This window comes from Sturnira hondurensis, unplaced genomic scaffold, assembly GCF_014824575.4.
Source record: "Sturnira hondurensis isolate 20B ecotype Veracruz unplaced genomic scaffold, ASM1482457v3 Scaffold0024152, whole genome shotgun sequence".
Taxonomy (NCBI): Eukaryota; Metazoa; Chordata; class Mammalia; order Chiroptera; family Phyllostomidae; genus Sturnira; species Sturnira hondurensis.
This window is the reverse complement of record NW_028096783.1, coordinates 1,872,077-1,887,586: the sequence shown is the minus strand read 5'-3', so window position 1 is coordinate 1,887,586 and position 15,510 is coordinate 1,872,077.

Here is a 15,510-nt window from a genome sequence, read left to right as displayed (position 1 = left end):
AGAAATAGCTTAGTTTTTAAAATTTGTATGCCTAATACAATCTTTTCTAAGGAAACATAAAGATGTATTTTTACTGATCAATTCTTCTAAGTTTATCATATGATTAAAATACATGTCTTTTTTATTTTTTAAAGTAGAAGAATAAATGTATAAATACATATTTAATCAATAGATGGCACCAACTTTGAAAAGATATACTTGTCCACCTTAAAACTAGAAATATAAATAAAAATGCTTCGATGCATATTTACTGTGAGGATTGTTCTCTTCTCTGGGGTAAATAATATGCAATTTTATACCTTTTATGAATATTTTTAACTCCCTCTAAAGCCAACAAAATAATCAAAGCTATATTTAAATAGACAAACCAACCGAAACCAGACAATTGTGCAATGAAGCTGATGGTCACACTTTTACTACTGCCTCCGTTTCTTCCCTCTGACCGGGGAGAGTTGCTAGGCAAACCTCTTCAAATGAAGTGTCTGGCTTCTCAGAGGACAATGGGAAATGGGGAATGCTGAGTCAGGGCTGGGTTCTTCACCAGAGAGGGGTAAACCTGGGTGCCAGCCCTGCTTCTTTCCTTGCTAGCTGCATGACCTTGGGTAAGGAATACAAGAACTCTCTCTGATCCACATCTAATGTTTCTATTTGTTTGTTTGTTTGCGATTTTCTGAGTGCAAGTTCAAGACGCTGGAAGGCACAGTAACTTTAAACCACGATGGTGCATTTTGCTTAAAGAAGTGAGAATTTACTAAGTTACTGGCCTAAGACTGGAAGAATAAACCCTTATTCTGAAGTCTCAGGGGCTTACAATGGTTGTCTTACTTCTGGTCTGCAGCCTTAATTTATTCCTGATACTTTCCCAGAATTTTAATGTGTTCAATAAATATTTTGGCCATGCCCAGGATAGCTATAATAACAAATATTATATTTGAAATACCCACTATGTGTCAGTTTCCATGCCAAGTGGCTAATATGCATAATATTACTTTCTTACCAATCCCTCCCACAAAGTCTACCTATGACACTTTTTACAAACATGTCACCTAGGACTTTCCCAAGGCTCCACAGAGAACTGACAGAAATGAGGTTCACACTCAGACCTGTTAACTCCAAAGATTCTCTGATGCACATCCCTGAAGCCATTATAAAGATTTGCTGCCAGCATCCCACAGTTTTTTTTTTTCATTTAAAAACCTTCCATCAAAACAATGCATTACTTGGTTTTTCGAGTTACTACTACTGAAAGAAAACAGCATTCCGAACCCCACTCCTCAGAAGCAGCCACTTCCATCCCATTTAGCTGTTCTTTCTGCTATTTGCTCCCTCATTTCTTTTTAAAAGTGTACCCACTGTGCTATTTCTTGATTTAACAATATATTTAAAAGTTATCTATTGACTTCCTATATAGAAGATGAAGAGTTAGCCCTGTTAACTGCCAAACCCTATACCTCTTCTCTTTCCATCAACCCAATATAAATGTCACAGCTTTTAATTACATCAATGTTTCATATTGACATCATTATGATTAGTTATTGTCTTTTACACCTTTTTGCTTTCCCCAGAGATAATATTTGCCTTTTTGTTTCATTTACCTAGTTTTCTATAGACCTATTATTAAATCTCCCCAAACTCAATGCAGAATTTTAAAATTCCTCTCAGTACAGTTAAACAAATCTGATCATCCATAGACATTATGTTTTAAAGGCCTTTTTTCAGGAGCCTTTCATCCCCTTGGGCCTGGCCTGACAGGCCTGGCCTGTCCTTGGGCCAGGACTTTCTTTTACTAAGACCGCACATTGCCCTGTCTCTCTCTCTCTCTTGTTTTCTGAATCTAAGTTTTCTTCTCTCTTGGTGTTCCTTGTTTTAATATAACATGTATTTTCATAGTTTGCTGAGAAAGCACACATAGCTGGTCTGTTTTTTGGCGGGGCTTGCATATTAAAAAATCACTTTAATCTCACTCAATTTATATGCAGGTAATTCAACTGCAAATAGAATTCTAGGTTGAAATTAATATCCTCTCCAAATTTTGAAACCATTTCTCCATTTTCTTCTAAGCGTAAGCATTGCTATTAAAAAGTCTAATGAATGTCAATTTGTATTTCTTTTTATGTGAAACAGCCCTGTTTTTTCTCAGTAAACATTTATTGTTTATCTGTGGCTTACCAAAATTTTACAAGGTTGGATTTTTTTAAATTGGACCTATTTGTGTGTGTGTGTGTGTGTGTGTTATGTGCGTGTATGTGTCAGGCCCTCAATATACTCCTCCCATGAGAAAAGTTCATGACCTTCAACTCTGGGAATTTTTAATATTTTTAAATGTCCAAAATTTTTCTCTCCTCTATATTATTCACTTTTATGAAATTCCCGTTAAGTGGGTGTTAGTCTTCTGGATGAGTTCTCTAGTTTTCTTATATTGTCTCCTTGTGTTTTCATCAAGATGTCCTTGATTTTAATTTCCAATTCTTCTACTAATTTTTTAATTATATTAGAAATTATTGACTTCTGTCTTCCTGTGGCTTTATTTTTCTATGGTGCCTATTCTTGCCTCATGGTTACAATATCTTCCCACATCTTTTGAGGATATCAAAGTTGTCTGAAGTTCCCAGCATCAGCTGGAAGCACATTCAGCATTTCCTCAGGGTCCTTTTATGCCGCTCATTTGTTTTCATCTTGGCCTTTCATAGAGGAAAGCTTTTGCTACTATCTGGTGATCTTCAGTTTTCCTTTTGTATTTGAGAGCAAAGCGAAGAAGATAAATTGCTGCATTTATCAATGCGGTGTATCTACTGGTGGACCTTGATGGGGCGAGGAACTGGCCTTGGTACCATTCTCCCCCAGTATCAGTTACTGTAGTCCTCTCCTGTGGAGCCATGCAGGCTGCTCCAGAGGAGCCCTCTGCCCTGCTGCCAGGAGGGTAAACTCCCGGCTTCCAGCGTTCCAAAGGAGGCCTGGTAGGTTTGGGCACTGAAGATGAAGAAGTCCTCAACCCCTTTGTTTTCAGTGGGATGCCTTCACTCTTCTCCTGTAACTAAGCCTGGAGCCTCTCTTCTTTAATTCCTTCAAAAAATAAACTTCTCATTCATGCTAATGTGGAAGAAGCAGAGACATCTCGGGGTGTAGGGGTGTCTAATACAGACTTTCAGCCAAGCCTTTGTTTTCGCCCCCTTACCCTGTACCTCCGGAGTTCAGTGGTATAAACCTGCGTAGTCCTAGCGATAAGATCCCACTGCAGACTCTTATATCACAGGGTTGTTTTTTTTCACTAAAATGATTGCCACTGGCTCTTTTTCTTTTAAAATTTTTTTTCTACCCACCTTTATTTTCTTTTCCAACTTTTTTCATCCTTGGACTTTATACCTTTTTAACCCTTTGCTATCATTTTTGTCGGATTTGAGAAATCATGGAGCCCAAAATGGAGGTCAGCCCTTCATGATTAACGGCACATTAGTGCATAAACTGAGAGTCATATAGCAGAAGAGATTACAAACCTAACTCTCTAAACACCTGGAATATCAAGCTGTGTTTTCAATATAAGGCTGAAATCCTGTGCAAACTGGGGTAACTGAAATGTAAGCTATTGTTGTTGACATGCACACTGAAGACCTGGACATTTATAAACTCATTTATTTGCTTCATCCACATGTAAAGTGTCACAGAGGAGGGATTAATTAGCTCCACTTTTTATAGAGAGAGATAAAGAAGAATTGCAATTAAAACCTATGTCCCAAAACATCAGCAAGTCAAGGAAGAAGCCAGGACTAGATTCTATACATGCTAGCACTCAGGTCTTTTTTATCAGTCAATCCCAACAGTGAATGATTTTTTCTATCATTATTACTGTTCTTGTTGCTGTTACTAGTTACATAAGCATCACCCTAGTTCATATACAGCCCAGAAATTAGCCAGATTTGCTCAAGGCAACATAGTACCCAATGTCACATTATCATACTTCAAGATACACCTGTTTAGAATTTAGCAAAGTATTGAAGAAAATGGCATCTGATTTTCACCTATGTATAGATTTTTTCCCCCAAGAACAGTTTTCAAGCAAGAGCTGGAATATTCCAGCTAGTGGGAAGAAAGTCATTAGCCCTTTTCCAAGGTAAAGTGCAGGAAGATAAAAGGATGCTCACACCTGTGTAAGTGAGTAGGCGTGGCCAAAGATCCATCTCCAGATGACTCCCCAGAGTCTGTTCATCCCCTTCTCCACAGATTTGCTGCCCCCCTTTCTCTCTGTACCCTCTTTCTACCCCCCTTCCACTTCCTGTCCTCCTTCCCTCCCTGTGTGGAGGGACTGCTCCCTGTGCTCCTCTCTGGATGAAAAGGCTACTCTTTTCTCCTTGACATCTTGTTAGGCTGTGAATACACATCTACTAATTTGCATTTGGTGCAGGAAAAAGAGAAAGGAGGGGGGCGATGAAGGAAAAGAAAAACACATAGTCATACATTCCCTGACTTCATGGCTACCAAGGGGACACGTTCAGTCAATGACAGAGAATTTTAACTTTGTCTCTCTCTGCCTCCCAATCCCTCCAGTCTCTCCATCACACCAGCTGCTGCTTTGGCTCCACCCAGCCCAGGCCCACTTGCTCTGCTCTGAGGCATCCAGTACAGAGAGAGCGTCTCAGTCCTCACCCCTCCTCCACTCACATGCTCAGACACTGCTGACACTGACCCTTTGTGTGAGGCTCCAGACCCAGAGAAGTTTTCTTACAGGATACAATCTCAGAGGGCCTGGAGGCCTTGTTAGCAAAGGCTGGCCCCAGGGGTTTCATGACAATGACTTCAGCGGCTGTGCCTGTTGCTCTTCCTAATTTTCAAAGAAAGCTCAAGTAATTAAAAAGTGTAATGATTAGGAATTACATACCTAGGTTACAATCTATGTTCCTGCATCTTCTAGCCATGAGGCACTTAACCCCACATTCATCTCTTCCCAGTGATCACTACTCACTGCCTGGGGAATGCACACATTCTTTAAAGGATTATACCCAAAATCTATCCCAAAGCTGCACAGACGTGCAGAACAGGCTGTGCCTATTCCTGTCCTCCCTGGGGTCTTGGAGCTTGTCCTCTGTGTGGTCAAGTGGCCGAGGAACCTCACAGGTATGATTTCAACTCAATATGTGTTTTTCTATGTGGAAAATGAAGTCAGCATCTTATTGTGGGCCATGTTTGCTTATTTTTCAGTAATATTTACTGAGCTTTCAATTACCAACTATTGCTGAGAGCCCACTGAGCACAACAAATATCTGGGTCCGAACCTAATCACTATAGAAGGCAGTGTGGCCCTGATGCCCTGCTCTGCATTTCCTAGTGAAGGAAGGGAGCAAATTGAAAAACAAATGGGAAAACCCTTGGAAAGTGATAACCATACAGATGCCCCACATAATTGTTGTTGCCACACACATTCAATTCTGTAGGCCAAGCCAAATCTCTCTGTTTTACTAAGAATGCATTTACTATTAGCTAAAGATGCTGGGACCATTTAAATGAAATCAGCAGTCATAGTATTTTAAATAATCCCTACTTCGGTTCAGTCCACATGCATACCTTTTAAAATGGAAACACTGGACCGCACAGTGATAATAGGGAAAACCATGCTCAAGCTCCATCTATTTGGACTAGAAATCGCAGGTGGCTCCAGAATGAAATGAATCCGATTCACTTCCTCGGTAGAAGGTTGGCTTATTCTACAGCAGAACTGCAGCACTTATGTGAAGATGCTCTCCTGCAAAATTAGATTCTTCAAGCTCCACTAGGTACCTGTGTTGGACACACTTGCTTTTGCTTTCATTATTTCCTTGAGGGATGTAAGAGCCTATGAGGCCTCCAAAGTTCAGTTAAACAGAAGACTCTCAAGTTAGGATGCTAACTTACAGATGCCCTGTTCTGAGGCTGCACCACTGAACTGTGTCCTCACCAGGGAAATTTGGGAATAAAGCTTGCCTGCTTTTTATGCTTAGGGGCATGTTGGCTACTCCCTGGAATGAACAATTCTCCCCCAAATCTTTGTCATGCTTGGAACACAAAAGCTGATACAAAATGAGAGATCAGAGCCTGAGGAGGAGATTATGTGGACTAGTTCTGGCAGCATTTGGAGCTGAGTGTCCAATGGACTCAGGCTCCTTTTGTGATCATTAAATGCAAACCACATGAGTCTCTTTCTACTTCTACCACCAACAAAAGTTTTCAATTCCCCAGAAAATCAGGCCCATGGCTCTAACAACCCTGGAGCAAGGACAATGATTACAAGTTCCAATGACCCCTGGCCTCCTTTCCAGTTGAATCTGACATCCAGTCTTATCTGACATTATGATTTTCAGATTCATGTATTATCAGAAGTGTATGGCTAGAGAAAATTACTTTATTAATGTTGTGACAAAATACCAAAATGGAAGGTCAGGGGGTTAGTTCTTGCTACCAAATCCAAACACACAAAATGACCTCTGTCTAGTGTGTCCAGATCCCCAGGAAGCTATGCTTCACACCTTAGAGTCACTTAGAAATCACCAATTGTCTCTTTAGAAGCCACCAGCCCTTACAGTTTGGCCCTGTGAGGTTCCAAAGTCTCCACAAAAGAGGTCCCAGCTACCAACATGACAGTGTTTAGATACGGAACTTGGCTAGTGGAGACTTATGTCAGAAACGACCAATGCCAGCATTCAGAGCTGAGGGTTCAGAGCTGAGAGGCGCAGGGCAACCAGGACAGGCAGCACAGGGTCTGGCAGGCCCAACATCTTCCAGTCATGCCATTTGGGCCACTACCTCAGAGAACAGGCCCTGGTGACTCCAGCACCCAGCTCTCCAACAGCAAAGAGGAAACATTCCTTTAGTACACTTTCCCTGGCAGACTTAGTGCCTCTCCTACTGCCTCCCTGTGGAAGAGGGCCCAGGACCCAGATCCACAGCTTCCCATGGCTTTCTTTCAGAATAGCATGGGCCATGGTTGCAAACTGGCTGCCTGAGGGCCAGATCTGACCCTTAGCCACATTTCCTATGCCCAACAGTATTTTTTCATGTAATATCTGGCCAGCAATTAGACATCTGCTCACCCAGATTTTTGGTCACTCTTGAAAAAGTCAGCAGAAGCTGTAACTCTGCCTTCAGAAAGGCAAGCATTCTGCATTGGCTGTAGGCCTTGTAGGTCCACCTCATTCATTGCTCTGACCTTTCTGAGCTGTGGTCCTCAGCCTCCCTGCTCATATGTGGTAGATTCTCTCTCTTCTCTCTCTGTCTCCATGTGTAATTAGTATAAGAAAACAGGGAACACCTTTATCCTGACCTGAGAAAACACCACCAGAGGCTTAGAAATTTTCAACACCACGCCCCCCCCAACACACACACAGATAAGTAGTAAAGACCTCATTTTGCAAGGAATCAACAGTACCCATCTGGATACCTCAGCATGCTGATCTTGAAGCTTTCATTACATTTCTATAATAAGTTGCAGATAATACTGTCCTCCCAAGAGGGATGTTTGTGTTCTAGAAAACTTGGAAAATAAGACAGGGAGGTGAAAAGTCATGTGTGTCCTTCACAGGCACACACAGACAGAGGGACCCGCAGACAGCAAAAAGAGCAGCTTCCATTGCCTGTTTGGTGCAGGTCAGGTTTCAATGACAGCCAGGGGAAGAAAGAGGCCTCCAGGAGGGGCCTGCTCAATGACACTGTAGTATTTCTGTGATATACTGAGGCAAAAAGGACAGCATAAAATTCTTCAGTGGTACACTCAACTAGGAGAAAAACGTTCACAACAACCACTTAATTAAAAGCACACACACAATACAATACACAGATGATGTACACATGAATCCTATACAATTTGAGCCAATGTCCCTCCAATAAGTTCAATAAAATTTTTTAGAACATAAATAAAAGCAAATCCATCTCTTAAAAAATAATAAATAAAATTAAAACCTTCGCTTATTTTCCATAATGCTTCACCTCGTTTCTTAAGTAGAAATTTTGTCAGAGGGACTCCCAAATTTAAATGACGGTATAAAGAAAAGTCCCTGCTGTCCCCAAGGGCTGGAGGAGAAGAGCAAGGAAGGGAGTGGCAGGGTAGTGAAGCATTTGGTTCCACAGAATGAAAGCCAACAATTCTGGGTATCGATTTTGGCTTTGGGAGAACAAGGCTTTTAGAAGCAAGCCGTGTGCTGGAAGAGCACTCCCCTCCTCCCAGCAGAGGCCAGGGAGTGCTTGGTGGGAAAGGAACTAATCTGAGTCGAGAGACCTTGAGAGTTTCTAATAGCACACACGTGGAAGTATCATCTGGTGATGGCGAGTGCAGCATCTTGGGTTTTCTGATGGTCTGGGGGGTGAAAAGGGGCCACAGGTGGGTTCCAGGCACAGGGCAGGCTCCTTGGTGTGACAATTCCCAGGGGGTGGGTGGATGTATCCTATCACAGCCTGTGATGTCCCCAGGCAACAGGAAATCTGTGTTTGGTTCTGTGATTACTACCACTTCTGTGTCCTGAGCCTTGGGGGTTAGGGCCTTCTCAGTCCTGCTGTCTGCGGCCTGGCCTGAGTCTTCAGAAGGTGTTCACTGGATCTGGAAGGAATGAAGGTGTGGCCGCATACATGGATGAATGAAAGTGCTAGGCTTTGCACAAAATCACTTCTGCAGTGTGGGCCACAAACCACACTCAGCGAGACGAAATGCAGAGAGCAAAGAGACTTAGGGATCAGACAGGCCAGAGTGGAATCTAGCTGTGTGACCTTATGCAAATTCCTACCCCTCTCTGAGTCTCACCTTTCTTAACTGACAAATTAAGATAAGAGCATTCTTCTGGCAGGATGGCCATGAGGACTAGTGAGAGAAAGTCTGTGAAGCCCTCAGCCCACTGCTTAAGAACTCAGTGAAGGGAAGCTGTTGTCATGGCTGGTCATGCAGCAGCCTGGCTCACTGATTTCTAGCAAGCCTCAATCTCAGGCTGACCTGCAGAGTCCGAGTTGAAAATTTCCCAGCTCACATTCCAGGTGAAGAGTCCTCCTCTGCATCCTACAGCAACCCTGAGCAGATTGCATCCCAGGATCTCACCCCAAGAACACTTCAATCAACTTTCTCCAGCCTGCCGTGCTGATGAGTTTCTCCTCCAGGCCCCAGGCTGGAGTAAAACCACAAAGGGATCATTTCAACTCTCTCAACTAACATGGAGGTTCCTCCCTCTTTACTGTCTTGATCTGTCTTCTCCAGCCTCTCTTCCCCACCTGCCTGAGGCCCATTGCTCTTGCCCAAGGTGCTGCCCGTGGCTCTTGTTCCCAGGGCTTCCCTTTGCTCTTACCCCAGGGCACTTTGCAGTTGGCTCTGTGTTGTCATATTGTCTCATCCCGTTCCAGTCATTAAAAAAATCACAAATACAGAAACTCACATTTAACACTGTCACAAATAAATTTTGTCTCAGTCAAGTGAAATCATAGTTAAACTATATATGTAATAGATGGCTAAGACATTTCCTGAATAACTAAACATTTTATTTCTCCTTTCAAGCTCTTAAAGAGATGGACCAGCAATCAGTGTGATGGAGTCAGCTCCGGTCGTATAAAACACCAACCAGATCAGGGAAATAGATGAGGGTGCAGGGTCATGGCTCTGGCAGGGACCGAGCTTCTCCTATCTTCAGTTTTCTCATCTATAAAATGGAGATCAGCACAGTAACCATCTCTCCATCCCACTGTGAGAGATGAATGATAGCATGTGTGCAGCACTGAAAATAGTGCCTGGCATATAGAAAGTGCCCCATCTGATGTTAGCTATTACTATCATCATAAGCAAATCCAATCAGCATTTAATGAGTTACTATTTTTTGCTAAACCCTATACCAGGCACCTGAAATACAATGGAAAGCAATACCAGACATAGTAGGAAGAGTTTTTTGGTAAATAATCACTGTAGATGTTATTATAATTGTGAGGATTGCCTTGAAATGGAAGTACATTGTATTAAAGGGGAGAAATGGCAGGTGTGACTGGCCAGGGAAGGCTTCCCTGGGGAGGAGATATTTCATCTGAGATCTAAAGGATGGGGCAGTTTATTAAGTCAGGGCACCGAGGGGTGACCGTGCATATTTATGGCCCTGAAAGACCCAGGTGGCAAGAGCACAGAAGAGGAGTAGAACAGTACAGCAGATGTGTCTGAAGGAGGAGAGGGAGGCCAGGCAGAGTCTGCAAAGCAGCTTTGTCTTTATCCCGAGAATAATGGGCATATTTCTAATTTGGGGGAAGGTGCGTGATCACTTGACATGCAGCATGCAGAGTAGGTTGAAAGAGAGACAACATGGATGTGGCCAGTTAGAAGCGCATTGTGGTAGCCCAGACACTAGTGAGAGGGGATTTTCCCAAGGCACTAGACAATGGTGATGGATGTGAATGCCCCTGAATGGACTGTAGAAATTTTTAGGAGACAGGATCCAGAGCATGTGGTGGAGATGGGGGTTACCTTAGGGGAATTGTCAACAGCAATTTCTTGGTTCTTGGTTATGTTTCTGAATGGATATGATGTCAGTGACTGAGAAGGGATTCACTGGATTTAGACCCCATGTGAGAGAGCAGTTACAGACTTGATTGGTGACACAGTATAATGTGGCAGCTAACAGTACTACAGTCAGGCTATCTGGTTCTGATTCCATATTCACTGTTTACAGGTAGTGTGACATGAAACTCTCCAAGCTTAATTTTATCAGTGATCCCAACCTACTTCACAGAGTTGATATAAAGATCAAACGAGATAACCAGCATAAAGCTATGAGCACAGTGCCTGGCCCACAGTAATAGCTCAGTGCTGGTTGCTAGTCCGCTCACCTGAGGGCAGGTTGAACGGCAGCTGCATTTGACACATCCAAGAGGAAATGTCAACTCAGAAATTAAATCTACAAATCTGCAGCTCAGAGGAGACTCTCTGACTAAGAATAAAGATTTGTGAATTATCCTCATGTAGGTGGTGATTAGTAGAGTCATCTTTTCCTCTCTCTGGGTTTCTTCAGGTTCATGTTAATAGAAACTTCAGCTTCCTCGGGAAAAGTATTGAAAAAAACTGCTGTCTTCCTTTTTCCTCTCACTGCTCCCCCCCATAATAAGACTGATTTATCTGATTAGAGAGATGACAAAGGTCTGACAAGTCTGTGTCCTTGTTCCTTTACTGGGCAGGGTTAATGCATTACCAGCCTCTGTGCATATACATTCATTCATTTATTCTCTCTCTCTCTCTGTCCCCTCCCAACCTTTTTCCTTAAAAGAACTGTCTCTAATTCATGTGTGTTCATCTTTCTGTTCCTTCCTCTTCTATATGGTAACTCTCCTGGCAGGTCCTGTCTTTACAGCTACAGTTGACAAATTATTCTGCCTGTGGCTGAGTGAATAAAACCAATTGGGAGAAAGAAGGGCATTAAGTGAGAAGCACAATTTTGGAATGGAATCAAGACTGCATTCTGCAATTTAGCTTTACCCATAATAAAATGGATAGTTTGATGCCTGTTTGACTTTGTATTTCTCAGTTGGTTCAGACCTTAGTAGGAGAGAGAAATTATCAATTGTGCCTTTTAACCCCAACAGTAATTGAAGCAATCACTGAGATAATTTCAGGAAAATTATACAGGGATAAGAGGACCTAGAACTGAGTCTTAAAGAATGCTTTTTAATGTCCTAGCTGAAGAAGGACTAGCCAAGGACAAAGGGTGGGGGAGGCGGGGTTAAGATATGCATGTTATACAGTCCAAAAAAAGAAAGAGTCTGAAGGAGGAGGGAGTGATTAACAATGTAGAAGCTTACTAAGAACTTGGGTAAGATGGTTATTACCTTTTTCCGTTAGATTATTAGCAGGGAGGTCATGATTGCTTTGGTAAATATACTTTTGTAGAAAAAAATGGCAGAAGCCAAAGTGCCATGGGCTGGGGAATGAGTAGAAAAATGAAGAAAAGGAGAAAGCACAAAAAGGCAACTTTTCAAGAAATTTGTTAGGAAAAGGCAAAGAAAGACAGAGTGGTTAATTTTTCTGTCTGAGCCCAGTGTGACTCTCTGTGTCAAGGAAACCATAAGACTGCATCTCACAGCTTGTTTGGGAAAGCTCAGCTCTGTATATAACCCCCTGCACCTTCACCCTGACCCTCCTTTCAGAATCATTGATTCATAGGATCAAACCATGCTCACATTTTTTCTTTTAAAACTATGTGGAAACATGATCTCTTACATAAATGAACATCCCCATTTAATTGGTTCATTTGACCATGATGTCCATCCCCATAAGCCCCTGTACCAGAAAACACAAATCGGGTCACTGTGTTTCCTGGCAAGGATCATTAAGAGTCATCCCTTCTTTTCAGAGATATGATGGCACAGGGTGTCTTTTCTGTTATAGTGCATATCACAAGGTACAGTAATTATTGCTTTCCCTATCTGTAACCACCCCCCAGCTAGTAAACCCATTATTTTTTACTCATCTCACATAGTAGGAACTCAGTAAGTGGTTGTAAAATAACTGAGAAGCAGGCAGCACTTCCCCCAGGCCTCTGGTGATATCTGCTCACGAAATTGGATTTCTGTGTTGGACACAGACCAGAGGAGACTGAGGGGACATGCTGACTAAATGCAATATGGTACCCTAGATAGGATCCTGGAACAGAAAAAGGAAATTAGTGGGGAAACTGGTAAATGCTCTCAGCTCACACAGCCTGAGACACTGAATCCTAATTACTTGCTCCCAAGGAGCTTGTTTCTTAGGAAGAGTGGAGAGATGTATAATCCTCCTTCGAAGCTGCCCTGCAGAAGGATACAGAGGGTGAAATGATGTGTTAGACACTCATCTCTCCTTACTAACCATGTTAATTTTTCTTAAAAAAATGAGGGGAAGGTGTCATTCTTTCTAGGGTCCCCACCAGTTTTTCTTTACACTGGGTTGCTTAAATGTGGAAAGGGTTCTGCTTGAAGAATGTGTAAGGAGCTTGGTCATAACTTATCCCACTTAGTTCCAAATTTAGTTTTTGTTTTTATGCCTGACAACTTCCTGAAAAGCAAATGGCAATGAAGATTAAATGAAATAGTTCCAGCCTTGTCCCTTTCTTACAAGGGAATGTGGATCTTTCATACCCCTATGGAAATGAAGACTGCCCAAGAAAGTATTTCCACCTACAAAAGAAGAATAGCGACATCCCTAGCAAAGAACCCACCAGCCAGTAAGAGAGCAATGCAGACTCCATCATCTTTCAGTGGTACTAGGAGGTCATAATATGGTCTATGAAATTCTGAGGCCACTAAGTATATAGTCATATTTAAATACAAATTTCAATAGCTCAGGAAACATGCCACAGAGAATAATAACAATGGCAAAGGCGTATTTATTTAGCACTTAATGTGTGCAAAGCACGGGGCATTATATCATTTTATCCTCACAACAACACAATGGGTTGGTCCTACTTTTTCTTATTTTACGGATGAAGACACTGAGGATTAAAGAGGTGGAGTAATTGCCCAAGGCTATTACTGAACAAATAAGACACATAGCCAAGATTTAAACACAAATATTTTGACTTTAGAGCCTACAATATTAGCCACATCAAAATATCACATTTAAACTAGTGAACCTTGAATCATAGTCCAAGTTCTGGAGTCCATTCTGAGAAAGGCAAGGAGCAGGACTGCAGTGAAAGAGCGTGCTCTGTGTGGCTCACTAAGGCCCTACGCAGGCTTTGTGGAAGGAGAACCGATACGCATTTCCTTACCACCATCCCTGGTTGTGCACATCTCTGTGGGACCCCTTATCCTCAGGAACTCCACTGGGAAAATCCTTTCACCCACCTGACCTTTGACTTATTCCCACAGAGTCTGAACTATTCCAGTTCGACATGAATTTATTAGGCCAGGTAATGCCACCCGTGTCCTTTTTTGAAGAGAGCTATCATAGAGAATAAATTAGGTATTGATATTTGTCAGGCAACATGCTAAGTAGTAGGAATACAAAGATGATAAGCCTTGCTCTCTGATACAAAATTGATGTGCTAATTAACATCAATAGCTTAATTGGTAATAATGGCTTAAAGCACTACACCACCTAGTTAAGATGTTATCATTTTCATGGGGTCCTTCGATGTTTGAACTGAAAGGAGAAACTGTGAAGTAAATTTCAGCACACTTGGTGGATTTTAGTGAAGTGGAGGACAGTAGATGAGGAGGAAATCCTCTAATTCCACTATATTAAAGATGTATCTGAGTGGAAGATTCTTTGGGAGCCTCCTCAAATCCTCCTTGCATGGGCTTTCTCTAACCGAGTGGGTGCTAAGTGCAAAACAAGTCCTATGTTCATCGTGAAACACATGCACCTCCCACAGTGAACTCAGAGACATATCTAATCATTAGTGCTCGCTTGGAGCACCTATACAACAGAACGCTTGGAGGATCTTACCAAAATGCAAATTCTGATTCACTAGGTCTTATGTGGGGCTTGAGAGTCTGCGTTTATAACAAGCTTCCGGGGATACTGGTGCTTCTCATTCTAGGACCACACTTGAAGAAGCCAGGCTCTAGAATTCCCTCTACCATATCACCACCCAGTGGCCACCCAGACTGCACTTCGAATCCTCCATTTATAGGGAAAGTTCTACCTCTTAAAGTAGTCTTTTACAAACCTTGGGAAGCTCAAATTATTGGAAAGTTTTTCTTTACATTGAGCTGATAACTTTTTCCCCACCCAAATGTTGTTCTACCCATTAGCACCATAGAAATAGGCAGTCTGGCTCTCAGGTGACACTTCTGAGAGTGACCACACCAGGTCAAAGGTCAGTGACTTCCTGGCATACAGACTCCCAAGTATCTGTGATGGGCAGCAACTGTAGAAATTCATTTCCTTCAGAGTGGTAAATGCAGAATCCACTGGCATCTGTACTCTTTATGGTAACTTGGTGCTTCCCCAGATAAATCCAGACAAGCCGGACCACAGCCATGGCTTCCGTCAATGTTCGAACAGACGTCAGCCTTCCTCTTTGCTGGAGCTCCATGGGGCCATTTTACCATCCTGTCCTGTCCTTTCCACCCCACCCTGATGCACAGAATCTGGCACTGGCACTGACAGAAGGGTTTCTGTTTTCCTTGTGCAGTATCATAGCACAACAGGACAGACCATTTTTCCAACTTTGGTGAGAGGGACTGGCAGAGAAGAAAATTCAAGAAGCAAACGATGTGTCCCAGTCTATCAAGAGAAGTCAGTTCCAGTCCAACTCAGACCTCATTTGTAAGTTTGCTCTCTGAAAAGAGAGAGGGAAAATGAAACACCTTTGCTTTCTGACTCTCATTGTGCTACTGATCTGAAGGCAGCATTGCAAACACTTCTAATTCCTCCGGCACATTTCTGGTATCTTGTTCCAAGTAAAGAACGGAAGAGGGAAATGATGATCAGACGCACAGAGGAAAGTCTCGCAGTCATTATGGGAGCCCAGGTTGGGGCTGATCCTGTTGCCCTTTGATTCAGTAAAGGTTATGCTATGAAAAACTTCACAGAGGGCCAGCCACAGGCATTTA